The 15,093-nt window shown below is 31.0% G+C and overlaps 1 non-coding gene across 1 annotated transcript; it reads left to right on the top strand.

The window, feature by feature from the left end:
* Positions 1-233: 233 nt before the first annotated feature.
* LOC121226404 (small nucleolar RNA R71) lies at positions 234-340 on the top strand. Its single transcript, XR_005924226.1, has one exon. It is a non-coding gene; the product is annotated as a small nucleolar RNA R71 (small nucleolar RNA).
* The last annotated feature ends 14,753 nt before the right edge of the window (positions 341-15,093 follow it).

Genomic DNA, 15,093 nt, shown 5'->3' with positions numbered 1-15,093 from the left:
CTTCTTGGTTTAATAACATGGTGAATGTGTCGAGGTTGAAAACACCAGCGGCTTTTGTCGGCTTTGTCCTCATGACTTTCCACTGATAATTATTCAATGACATCTCTTCAATAAACTCATAAGCCTCCTTAGGTGTTTTGTTATTTAGGGTACTGCTGGCGGCTGCATCGATCAGTTGTCTAGTTGAGGGGTTCAAACTATTGTTGAAAGTTTGAACCTGTAACCATAAGGGTAACCCATGGTGAGTGCACCTTCTCAATAAATCCTTATACCTCTCCCATGTATCATATAGGGTTTCTAAGTCCATTTGTACAATGAAAGAGATATCATTCCTCAACTTTGCCATTTTGGCCGGCGAAAAGTATTTTAACAGAAACTTTTCGGTCATTTGCTCCTATGTTGTGATGGACCCTCGTGGTAGAGAGTTTAACCACTGTTTAGCTTTATTCCTCAATGAGAAGGGAAACAACAAAAGGTGAATGGCATCATCAGAAATGCCATTAGTTTTGAAAATATCACAGTACTCCAGAAAGTTAGCCAAATGAGTATTTGGATTCTCATCTTGCAAACCATCGAACTGAATAAACTGTTGGATCATTTGAATGGTGTTTGGCTTCAGTTCGAAGTTATTTCCAGCAATAGCAGGTCTCACAATACTCGATTCAGCCCTGTTAAATTAGGCTTGGCATAGTCGTACATAATACAAGGAGTAGGATTCTGATTTACAAGATTCACGGCAACCACAGGAGGTAGCGGATTATTCTAATTTTCAGCCATCTCCTAGGTGATATTGGTATCGTCCTCGTGCTCTTCCTCTATATACTGTAGACTCTGCCTTACTTCTCTACGATTTCTGCAAGCTATGCTTTCAATTTCATTGTCAAAAAGCAACGGTTCCGACGGATTTTTTTTCTAGTCATAAACTAAAGAAACCTGCCAGAAGCAAATAAAAAAAATTAGTAATTAAAAATAAAACTAAAACAAAAATAAAATGCAATAAAATAAAAATGGCTAAATTAATAAAAATAAAGTGTTCCTAATATCTTAGTCCCTAGCAACGGCGCCAAAAACTTGATGATCGTTTTATGATTCACTAAACTAGACTACAATTACTATGAAGGCAAGCACACCTATCGAATGGTAGTATAGCTATGGTGAGTAGGGAATATCGTATCCACGAGGACTAAAATTACTAGTAATAACTATCTTTCTATTATTTAGCCTATAATTAAAGGAATTTGTTTTAATCTAAAATTAACTAAACTAATTAACTAATAAACACGACAGGGAGTGAAGACAATAATCGAATAAACCAATGATAAAGACAATACCCAAGGAAGAATCCACCTAGACTTCACTTATTATTTTGACTCTGAATCAAACTATTTATTCACTTGTCTTAATTCGTAGAAATCCCTAAATTATGTTAATATCTCTTTCGAGACTAAGAACAACTGACTCTAGGTTGATTAATTGAAATCTCTTTCTAATTAAAACCCCTATTGTCGCATTAACTCGATTTATGGATTCCCTTATTAGGTTTGACTCTAAGCCGACATATTTAGGTCATCCTATTTCTAGGATTGCAATCAACTCTGCTTAATCATGCTAGATCTACTCTTAAACAGGGACTTTTGCTCCGTTGAATAAGCACATCAACTTGAATTAAAATCCTAAAAATATTAAAAGAAGAATTAAGAACACATAATTAAGAACAAGAATAATTATCATGTAATTCAGAAAATTAAATAATAAGATTCATCGTAGCGTTCATCCTCCGTAGGTATTTAGGGAGTTTAGTTTATATTTTTTGGGATAAACATCTCAAAAATAGGAAAACAACAAAACATAAAGAAACCCAAAAACTCCAAGAGAAATTGGAGGGAGATCTTCAGTCTTGAAGGAGATCCTGCTTCCAAGTTGAATTCGTTGGCCTTTTTTTACATGTTTGGGAAACAGGGAGCGATACCGACACAGGCTGCCACATGGACGTGTGTGTAGCCTGTATGGCTCACACGAGTGTGTGCTCAGCCCGTGTGGAAATAGTTTTGGCCGTGTGGAAATAGTTTTGGCCGTGTGGATCTTTAAATCAGCTCGTTTTGTCCGTTTTTGGCCCGTTTTCTACTCTATTTGTTCCCCTATGCTCTCCTAAGTATAAAATATGAAATTAAAGGATTAGGAGCATCAAATTCACTAAATTATATAATAAATCATCCAAAAACACATTAAGCATAGGATTAAAACATGTTATATTTATGGTTTTTCAATGGCTAGTCCTATCTCAAGATACCAAACACAACATTAATATCAAGTCTTTGGACAGTAATATTAACAGTAAGCGGTACTCTTGTTGTAGCAATCAAACATTGACAATAAATGATGTCAAACAATTAATTAATCTTTGAACTAACATATTGCTTTCATAAAGTACCTTATAATTGTCAAACATTTATCACCAGAGTTGTCATTGAAATTCTGCCAAATTATTAACTTACCTTTGAGGTCAATTAATCAATGCATGAATCACAAAAACATGTAATCATCTTAATATTTTAAGTAAACTAATCTACGCAAAAGAGGTCATTTTGGTGGCATTTTGTTTCAACTAATCTATTTAAAATATTAGACATCCTTAATTAAAACTCAAAGCCAAAATCTGAATTTATTTGTTTCTAAATATTTTTCTTAATTTCATCTTTCAATGAAATTAAAATATAATAGTATATAATAGTATATATATTTATCCCATAACAACATACAATAATGTTGACAAATATAATAATAGTTGGATAAATCATAAACCAAAACAACTTCACATAAGACTTCAAATTTAAACTAAAATAATTTGAATAAATGTAAACCTCATCTTAAGATATCAGACACTCCATTAATATTTCATCTTTGGACAAAATATTAACTTGTAAGTGATATCTTGGTGTAGTAATCAAACATTGACAATAAGAATATATCGAACAATAAATCTACCTTTGGGCCGATTTATTACTCACATGTAAAACTAAATAATCGTCACATGTTTATCACCATAGTTGCACATGTAATATTATTAACCTTTATTTGGGCCGATCAATATCAACATAACTTAATTTACATGCACACAAACTTTTATATTTTAAAACAAAATAATTTATACAAAAAAAACACTTTGGTGACTTACTGCTTCAATTAAGTTATTTTAAAACATATATAAACATACCAATATTCAAATTTAAAATTTCCCCAATAGTCAAATGTCAAAACTATTTTTTATTACTTTATAGACTTCGAAATAACTCAAAATAAGGTTGTATTAATAATGCAATAAAAAACCGAAAACCTTAATTTTTGACTATTTCTTTTTTGTTCCAAAACCATATATGTGATATCCCGAATTACGGCCTAATCGGAATAGTAGTTTTGGGACTAAAAATCTGAGATAGAAATAATTATTTTATAATTATTTTGAGGTCTATGATATGATTGCATGATTGTGTGAAAGTTTCGTGAAGAAATTCTATGCATAAAGTGCTTAATTTGAAATTTGGGACTAAATTGAATAAGTTTCAAAACTTGCATTCTAGAAGTTTCTAGTATGAAATTGCTTTGGAATATTAATTAAGAGGCCTTAAATAGAAATTTGACCAATTTCTAAGTTTTTGGACAAAAATTGGACATGGATGGAATTTTTGAAAGTTTGGTAAGGAAGGGCATTTTGGTCATTTGGATTTTAATGAATTAAAATGGGAAAAATCAAGCAAAAATCCATTCATCTTCTTCATGTTGCTGCCAAATTTCACTTGCTACCATATCTAGGGTTTCTTCAACTTCTAAGCTCAATAGTAAGTCAATCCTAGCCCCGTTTTTAATGTTTTTTTTACATTTTTGAAATTCTCGTAGCTCGGTTTACCTATTTCTACCAATATTTTGAGCTAGGGTTTATATTTAAAAATTTACTCATGAATGATATGAATGAATATTGATGTTTTATGGTATAATATGAAGCTTGAGATTGTGTTAAGCAACTTTTGCTAAGTGATTTTACGTAAAAACGACTAAAATGACGTAATGGATAAAAATATCTAATGTTCATAAATACATGATAGAGTGTGAATTTGATGTTGCTATAGAAGGTAAAAATGATCAGCATGTCATAAAACATAAGAAAATGGGGGTGAAGTTTAATTTACGAGATTTAGGACAAAAGTGTAAATATGTGAAAGTTTAGGGGCAAAATTTTAACTTTGCAAAAAATATGATTTTGGGTTGATTTGAATAATATGAGTCCTAATTAGGCTATATTTGAAATGATAGAGTAAGGAAAATCGAAATTCGGGCTAAAATCGGCAAAATACCAAGTTGTGGACAAAATGGTAAAAATGACCATTTTCGCATACGAGGTAAGTTCATATGATTTTAATAATGCAATGTGTATTTTAATGTTAATGTTATGATATTACATGAATTGTAAGTATACATATATGTGAATAATTTGATATTATGTAAGTGATGCAACATTACTATATGTTGTTGATGTCTTGATAATGCTATGATGACTATTGTTTACGAATTGTTGCATGATATGATTATTGTTGAATTATTATACAAATTATGTGGAATACTTGAAAAATATGAGTTGCCACCGGAATATCAATATTGACATCACGAGAAAGATGGCAAAGGCGTATGATCCAGGAAAGAGCCTGTTTGAACCTTAGGAATAGGTTAGGATACAAGTGACATGTCACTAGGAAATTGAGATCAGAACTCCTTGAGTTGTGGTCCGAGTTCATGAGAATTATGAGGCATCCGAACTCCTTGAGTTGCGTTTCGAGTTCATCTATGGATGCAAGCATCCGAACTCATTGAGTTGTGTTCCGAATTCATTATGGATTCGAACACCTGAGCTCATTGAGTTGCGTTCCGAGTTCATTATGGGTGAGATTATGGTAACTTTGCTACATAAACCGTAGGCTATTGAGTTTGTCTAGCTGCGGGCTTCCGTGTATCCGATTATATTCCAAGTGTTCAACGGGTAATTTGATGAAGTATTCGATAATGGTCCAAATGAGACAAGCCATTGGTGAGTATGTTCTTAAGTTAAATTACAAGTTGTACATGTATGTACACTAAACTTATGTGTGATGCCTTGATATATGAAGTATATAGTATTGGTGAATACTATGAAAATGACATGATGAGGAATAAGTCTTGATACTTGATGACATTAAGATTATGGATCTATGCCTATGAAGCATAATTATGTGTTCTTTCCATGATGGATGAAATGATATTGTATGGATTTAGTGAATAATAGTTGTGATTGAGTAAATTTAGCCTTGGCAGTTTTGGGTTACTGCAATGATGCAACTTTGGAAATTCACCATAAATTGTGGAAATTGAGTTATGGGCTGAATAAAATATGAATTAAATCTAAATGAGTCTAGTTTTCCATAGAGGAAACGGTACATGCAATTGAATTTTATGTTATGAGATATTTAAATTGTTGTGAGACAGAGTCTGAATGACTTCGAGATACCCTGTTCCTATTTGAGAAATTCACTAAAAATTGTGAAAAAATAATTAGGAGTTATAATTTACATTTATATATTCCTTATTGAGTATATTTTTAAGATAAATAAACTTCATATCCCTTTGAACTCTGTATAGAGATAAAATTGATTCATAGTGAACAGAGGTCAGAGTAGCCAAACACTGAAATAGGGGAAGCTTTAATGAATAAATTGTACTAATTGGATAAGTTAAAAAATATGAAAATTTTATGGAAGAAAGGTATATGAGTCTAGTTTCAATTAAAATTAACAGAACTTAATTTTGAGTTTTATAGATCCAGATATAAATGATTTAGTAACTGTAACTCGATAAAACAGCTTAACCTGAACATATGTAATTGTACAATTACAGTGTTTTATCTTAAAAAGCATGTTAGTATTTGCTTATTAATTTCATATGGACTTACTAAGCACAAAGCTTACCCCTCCTCTCCATTTCTTTAGTATTGGCAGGTCGGCTCGGGGTTGGAGATCGTCGGAGCCAGAATCACACTATCAAGCTATCACTTTTGGGAGAATTAATTCAAATATTAGAAATATCAAGTGAGTGGCATGTATAGGAAGCTAGTTTTATGACATGTATTATTATTATGATTTGGCCTAACCTATTGATCTACGTTGAGTTATCGTATATGGCCATGGGATGTGGCCCATATTCACTATGGTTTGTAAGCTTAATTAGTCATGTCATGTTCTATGTTTCTGGTGTGATGAGTCATGAATGTTGTTTAAAGTGAAATATGTTTAAAATCAAAGACTTGTTGTTGCGTGAAATTTTTCAGGTTTTCGTAAGTTCTCGGTTTAGTTCTGAAACCGTTCCAAAGTATGTTTTGGGCTTCGTTGACCCAAATAGGGGACGTTATGCATGTGTCTAAACAGTTTTGAATTAAATGAAATTTTAGGGCCGGTTTTCGTTTGTGTGCATGTTTAAGTCCGGTAATGCCTCGTATCTGGTCCCAGCATCAGACACGGGTAGAGGGCGTTACATTTGGTGGTATTAGAGCTATGGTTTAGTCGGTTCTCAGACTAACCTAGCATGTGTAAGAGTCTAGCTATACATGCCACGGATCCGTAATAGTGTGATGCCTCCCGATGCGTCTGAGCACCGTCTTGTTTAGATAGAGGTACTCTCCAACCGAGCTCCACTGACCTTGTTCAATGTGATGCAAAGGTGTTTGAATAAAATTACGATTATGATGAGTCTCGATTCAGAAAAGTATGAATAAAAGTTTATAATATATATAAATGTGATAACACGTGAGATGAAAGTTCATGTTGTGATAAATATCCATACTTGTTTAATGCTCATATGATGTAGTGCACTTGGCTTACTAGATAAGATGAACGGGATAAAGAGAAATTCGTAGAGGTATGAGTAAAGGTTCCTAATATCATGATATGAATGAAAATGCCATTGCCTTGATTGAACGTTGAATGTTGATGAATGTCAATGATATTTTTTATGAGATAAATGATTATAATGAAATGAATTTATCTATGTTTGTTTAGCCCTTATATGATGTCATGAGTATGATTTGTTTGAGTAAATGAATGGATAAGTCAAGCTATCCAGAAAACATAGGATGTATGCATAAGTATACTTGTCTAAATGGGATAACTAGAAAATTTGTGTAAACCAACATGAATGATGCATTTCCTGAATAAATGATATGAATTTGATGATGTTGTTATGATGATGGAAATTGTGTCATATGTATATGTATGAGAAAGTTGAGTCAAAGGCCTTACAACCCCTTCCCCTTACCGAAGTGGTGTTTATAATGGAATTTCATGAGATTTGTACTGAATAAGTTTCCGGTTGAGAAACCAAAGAGTTCAGTTCTAGAATAATTATAAATATGATTAGAGATTGAAGAATGAGTTGATAAGTAAAGTTAAAGGTAGAAAAATATCAGATTGGCATAAGGATTATTAGAGTTATGCACTGTTCCAGTTAGAGAAGAAATTTATTTTGATAAATCGAATTACTAAGGTACAAGGTCGAGAAAAGTGCAAATCAAAATTTATTCAGAACTGGTCTTCTTTAATGAAAGGTATTATGAAATTTGTGATGGCAGAAATAGTTGGGGAAATGATATCTGAAATGTGTAATATCTGAGTGTGACAGTTATGGCTGGACAGATTTTAGCAATTTCTTCTAAGATGTTCTATGTGTTTATCCGTTCCCAAAAATATTTCTATGGTTGTTGATCTTTTGAAGAAATTCTTGTTATATGGGGATGTTTTCTAATCCTGATGATGGACGAAAGCATTGGTAGCCTGACTGGTTTAAAATTTGTATTGCTCTATTCCTTCGGACATTCTATCATATTCTGTCTGATAAAAATTGATGAGAGAATATGTATGATACTATGATTCTGTTTCTTCTACTTGATGCTCCATTTGATATGTATATATGGGAAGATACATTGTTCTTGTTGCATTTGATTCCAGTAAGATTAAATGATGTTTTCTTCTGGATTTCTTTTCTTTGAGGAATTATCGAGATCTTCTATATTTTCCTATGAGTTTGGTTTTCGATTTTCCGGCATAGTATCGTATCTTGGGTTTCTTTATTCTGGGTTTTTCTATCTTGGATTTCTTTATTCGGTTTTCTTGTTATCTTTATTTCGTAATTTTTCAATTATGACTCATGTTCGAAGTGCGTTCTTTAGCTCGTGATAATCATGTCAAGTATGACTATACTTCTGATTTGATTTGGGTAATATGGTGATTTCAGTATTGGGATTTTTCTAATTTTCGTGTAAGGTTTGACATCAGTAAAGGCATAGGTGATAAAAGCACGAGTTTCAATCGGCATGGTAGATTACTTCTCTTGAGTAAGTTAATCATAGTTAATGTCTTCAATTGAGATATTTTGGTTACTTGAGCTAATGCAATTGAGACAGTTTTGATTAACGTAAGGAATGAATAGTAAAGGATGGCATGATGGATTGTTTTGTAACTAGAAGAAAGGATTACTTGAAATGTCATTCACTGGTGATTAAGATCGACTTTAGTGTTCAATCTGTATGAATTGTAATGTGTTTCAAGACAATAAGGTAATGTAATAGTTTAGAGCATTCGATGCCATGGAAAATCTGAGTTGTTAATGGGGTTAAAGCTGAGCATCAGGATCGACCAGAGTTATCTCTGCCAGTATTGATATTAGAATGAAAATGAGAAAGGATTATTCTTGAGGCCATATCAGAATTATTTCCGTAGCGGAAAAAGAAAATGCAATGTATCTTATTGTTAAATGTCTAACGAGATCTGTAAATCATATCAGTATTTAATAAATTTCTACTCATCAGATTCATTGAATTTTAGGTCTCATTGATTGTTGGATTTCTTGGAATTCTATTCTCCATTAACCAAATCGAGATTTTGGTTTTATGTCAAGATGACAAGGGAAACTGAGAAGGGTTGAAAATTTAAGAACAATAGAGAGATGAGTTTGTAAGCTTCCAGAATATATGAGAAATTAAAGAGATATATTGGAGGCACCACCTGAGTGAAAGTTCTTCGGCATCGAATATGAAAATTGAGGAATCAATACCCATACCTGTTTACTGGTAAGATTTTTGGCGACGAAAATCCCTAAAGGGGGGAGTTGTGATATCCCGAATTACGGCCTAATCGGAATAATGGTTTCAGGACCACAAATATGAGATAGAAATAATTATTTTATAATTATTTTGAGGTCTATGATATGATTGCATGATTGTGTGAAAGTTTCGTGAAGAAATGCTATGCATAAAGTGCTTAATTTGAAATTTGGGACTAAATTGAATAAGTTGCAAAACTTGCATTCTAGAAGTTTCTAGTATGAAATTGCTTTGGAATATTAATTAAGAGGCCTTAAATAGCAATTTGACCAATTTCTAAGTTTTTGGGCAAAAATTGGACATGCATGAAATTTTTGAAAGTTTAGTAAGGAAGGGCATTTTGGTCATTTGGATTTTAATGAATTAAAATGGGAAAAATCAAGCAAAAATCCATTCATCTTCTTCATGTTGCTGCCAAATTTTACTTGCTACCATAGCTAGGGTTTCTTCAACTTCTAAGCTCAATAGTAAGTTAATCCTAGCCCTGTTTTTAATGTTCTTTACATTTTTAAAATTCTCGTAGCTCGGTTTACCTATTTCTACCAATATTTTGAGCTAGGGTTTATATTTAAAAATTTACCCATGAATGATATGAATGAATTTTGATGTTTTATGGTAGAATATGAAGCTTGAGATTGTGTTAAACAACTTTTGCTAAGTGATTTTACGTAAAAACGACTAAAATGACGTAATTGCTAAAAATATCTAATGTTAATAAATACATGATAGAGTGTGAATTTGATGCTATAGAAGGTAAAAATCATCGAATGTCATAAAACATAAGAAAATGGGGTGAAGTTTAATTTACGAGATTTGGGGCAAAAGTGTAAATATGTAAAAGTTTAGGGGCAAAATTTTAACTTTGCAAAAAATATGATTTTGGGTTGATTTGAATAATATGAGTCCTAATTAGGCTATATTTGAAATGATAAAGCAAGGAAAATCAAAATTCGGGCTAAAATCGGCAAAATACCAAGTTGTGGACAAAATGGTAAAAATGACCATTTTCACATACGAGGTAAGTTCATATGATTTTAATAATGCAATGTGTATTTTAATGTTAATGTTATGATATTACATGAATTGTAAGTATACATATATGTGAATAATTTGATATTATGTAAATGATGCAACATTATATGTTGTTGATGTCTTGATAATGGTATGATGATTATTGTTTATGAATTGTTGCATGCTATGATTGTTGTTGAATTATTATACAAATTATGTGGAATACTTGAAAAATATGAGTTGCCACCGGAGTATCAATATTGACATCACGAGAAAGATGGTAAAGGCATATAATCGAGGAAAGAGCCCGTTTGAACCTTAGGAATAGGTTAGGGTGGAAATTGAGATTCGAACTCGTAGAGTTGTGGTCCGAGTTCGTGAGAATTATGAGGCATCTGAACTCGTTGAGTTGCATTCCGAGTTCACCTATGGATGCAAGCATCCGAACTCGTTGAGTTGTGTTCAGAGTTCATTATAGATTCGAACACCCGAGCTCTTTGAGTTGCGTTCCGAGTTCATTATGGGTGAGATTATGGTAGCTTTGCTACATAAACCGCAGGCTATGGAGTTTGTCTAGCTGCGGGCTTCCGTGTATCCGATTATATTCTGAGTGTTCAACAGATAATTTGACGAAGTATTCAATAATGGTCCCAATGAGACAAGCCATTGGTGAGTATGTTCTTAAGTTATATTACAAGTTGTGCCTTGATATATGAAGTATATAGTATTGGTGAATACTATGAAAATGACATGATGAGGAATAAGTCTTGATACTTGATGACATTGAGATTATGGATCTATGCCTATGAAGCATAATTATGTGTTCTTTCCATGATGGATGAAATGATATTGTATGGATTTAGTGAATAATAATTGTGATTGAGTAAATTTAGCCTTGGCAGTTTTGGGTTACTGCAATGATGCAACTTTATAAATTCACCATAAATTTTGAAAATTGAGTTAGGGGATGAATAAAATATGAGATTAAAGCTCAATGAGTCTAGTTTCACATAGAGGAAACGGTACATGCAATTGAATTTTATGTTATGGGATATTTAAATTGTTGTGAGACAGAGTCTGAATGACTTCGAGATACCCTGTTCCTATTTGAGAAATTCACTAAAAATTGTGAAAAAATAATTAGGAGTTATAATTTACATTTATAGATTCCTTATTGAGTATATTTTTAAGATAAATAAACTTCTTATCCCTTTGAACTCTGTATAGAGATAAAATTGATTCATAGTGAACAGAGGTCAGAGTAGCCAAACACTGAAATAGGGGAAGCTTTAATGAATAAATTGTACTAATTGGATAAGTTAAAAATTATGAAAATTTTATGGAAGAAAGGTATATGAGTCTAGTTTCAATTAAAATTAACAGAACTTAATTTTGAGTTTTATAGATCCAGATATAAATGATTTAGTAACTGTAACTCGATAAAATAGCTTAACCTGAACATATGTAATTGTACAATTACAGTGTTTTATCTTAAAAGCATGTTAGTATTTGCTTATTAATTTCATATGGACTTACTAAGCACAAAGCTTACCCCTCCTCTCTATTTCTTTAGTATTGGCAGGTCGGCTCGGGGTTGGAGATCGTCGGAGCCAGAATCACACTATCAAGCTATCACTTTTGGGAGAATTAATTCAAATATTAGAAATATCAAGAGAGTGGCGTGCATAGGAAGCTAGTTTTTATGACATGTGTTATTATTATGATTTGGCCTAACCTATTGATCTACGTTTAGTTATCGTATATGGTCATGGGATGTGGCCCATATTCATTATGGTTTGTAAGCTTAATTAATCTTGTGATGTTCTATGTTTCTGGTGTGATGAGTCATGAATGTTGGTTAAAGTGAAATATGTTTAAAATGAAGAACTTGTTGTTGCGTGAAATTTTTCAGGTTTTTTAAGTTCTCGGTTTAGTCCCGAAACCGTTCCAAAGCATGTTTTGGGCTTCGTAGACCCAAATAAGGGACATTATGCATGTGTCTGAACAGTTTTGAATTAAATGAAATTTTAGGGTCGGTTTTCGTTTGTGTGCATGTTTAAGTTCGGTAATGCCTCGTATCTAGTCCCAGCGTCAGACACGGGTAGGGGGCGTTACAATATATATCAAAACCAAACAAAAATAATGTAGTCGTTCAAAGCCAAATAATTAACAAGCACATGTATTCATAATTTTGGCATGGATAAAAACATCAAAGCAATTCAAGTATATACATGTATTCATAATCAAATAGAAAAACTTATCCTGAATTTTCTATGCAAATCCAAAGTTGTATTTTTTATTAAATAGATATTCACATGAATACTTGAAAAATATTTTCAAGCAAATAAATCTAAAAAAAATCATAATAGTTGGTTATCCCACAATTCATACAATAAACCATATTATCATAATTTAACCAAATATTTGGAACCATAAGATGCTAAAACCTAAGATTATAGAACCAAACTTAAAACCAAATTATTTAAATATGTATATAGTTGGCATGAATTTGCGCCAAAGCACCCATAAAATTGAATATATAACCATAACAAAAAAAAATTTAACAACTTCAACGATATCCATCCAAACTTAATTTTACAAATAAAACTATAAAAGATATCTTATTGAATAATGATTATAAACACCTATTCATACAAACTATAATCATGAATTAATCCTCAAAATCACTGATATGCATATAATATATATATACACATAATATATACACACAATTATAATAATAGAAAAATAATATTGGCTTACCTTACATATTTCATATAAACTCAAATTTATATTAATGACTAAAGCTATTATCATAAAACTTCTTTATACGCACAAATACTTAAAAAAAATCAATAACCACCAAATATAAAATAATCCCAAATTGTATAAAAGTTTTCATATGCACAACCACTTATGAAAATTCATAGCCACCATATTAAAAAAAATTCCAAACATTTTAATTTTAGTCAGGTTCCATAATGACTAAAACTTAAATAAAATAATTATAACAGGAACCAAAAGTAATCATTTGCATATATGAATTGAATTCAATGGTGAATATAATTCATCATAAATAAAGACAAAAGATGATAATTTCATATACATTCAACCACAAAAAAAAAATTAAAACAAATAGTGCGAAAAAAAATCTTAAAAACATTCATTTATTCAATTATCAAATAAATTAACTTTCAAAACTAATTATACAACCCAATTGGAATTCTTCAATTACAAAAAGTTGTAAGTCTATAACTTTAATTTAATAATGAATATAACCAAAATTTATAAAATAATTGTGTGAGAAGAAGAGAAAGAAATCTCACAAATTAATTTTTGTTAATTGATTATAAATAAATAAACCTTCACTTTTCGAATAGCATATGCAAATATTAAACTAGATTATATTTATAAAACCTTAAAACTTTATTTAAAGAACCAAAACAAAAAATTTATCAAGAATTTCAAAGATTCAACATAATATATAATTAAAATATCAAATCCATAAAATTAAAAAAGAAAAAAATGAATCAATTTAAAAATAATAAAGAATCAATCCATTCTCAATTATTCAACATGACAAAGGCCGGATGCTACTTGTTAGAATTTGTAAAATAAATTTGAAATAAAACTTAATAAACCAGGATCTATCATATCAAATCATCAAGAATAAATCAAGAACAAAACTAGATGCGGAAGTGTACCTGAATCCATGAAGTTCTTGAAGTTTTACCGGATCTTGGAGAGTTGATCTTCCAAATTAGCACACAAGAAATTCAGAGAATATATGCTCTTTCTTTCCTAATGATGGGATATTAGAAAAGATATGTTGTATATAATTTGAGGACCATAACCCTAATATTTATAATCTTGACATATTAGTTCTAATCAAATTATAATTAGCCCATAATTAATTAGAATTTGATTAGAACTCAATTACTAGAGTATCTATACATATTTGACCCATACTTTATTTAATAATTAAAGCTCAATAAAACTTTAATAAAATTAGATCACTTTTAATTTGGGATAACCTATCATGATAATAAATAATAACATGTAATTATCCTTATTATATATGTGATGTCCATACTTTCTAACAATAACCCCTTAAATCCACTTGCTCCTGATTAAATCTTGTACCCTCCTAGAAAACGTCACCCATCTAGAAACATCAACTTTAAGATCCTACTTGGCTAGTCGAATCATCTAAATCAACTTTTGATCAAGGATAATCCTAAGTTAAAAGAAGGGAATGTGCTATCAATACCTTAAAATTTACCCTTGAGTTCTTAAGTGAAATAAAAGTTTTTATCTTATACAAGCCATTCCTATTGTCTATCCTAGCAAGAATAACAAGTAAAACCAAATTATTTCTAACTTGAAAACATGAGATGACATTTTCCCAAAATTCTTTCACAAACCATGATAACAAGCCAGGAAACCTCCTTTATTTTATCCAAAATTTTCTTCTCAATTTGTTTTTAATCAATAAAATAATTTTTTTATATTTTATAATTTATTTATAGTGTTTATAACATGAAATTATATACTATATATGATGATAAAAGTATTTTTGTCAAACGGTAAAAACTTTTTAGAAATAAAAATAAACATATTATATTCGAAAATAAATTATTTCAAGAATTAAAATGTACATGTCGAAACCATTTTTTTTGAAAACGGGGTCGACTTTGGTTTTGGAAACGAAAACGAAAAAATGGGAGTCGCCACCAATCCTTTTTGATGAGGTGTGATCGGGTCACCGTAAATTAATCATTTTAATAAAAGTTAAGATTTACTAAAACGATAATTTTTGGTCTACGAAAATCAGAAAATGAGTTCGGGAGTCGGTTACGCACGAGGAAGGATTAGCATCCTTGATACGCCCAAAAATTGGTACCTAG

Source organism: Gossypium hirsutum, chromosome A03, assembly GCF_007990345.1.
Source record: "Gossypium hirsutum isolate 1008001.06 chromosome A03, Gossypium_hirsutum_v2.1, whole genome shotgun sequence".
In the NCBI taxonomy this organism is placed as follows: domain Eukaryota; kingdom Viridiplantae; phylum Streptophyta; class Magnoliopsida; order Malvales; family Malvaceae; genus Gossypium; species Gossypium hirsutum.
This window is presented reverse-complemented; position numbering and strand designations above follow the sequence as displayed.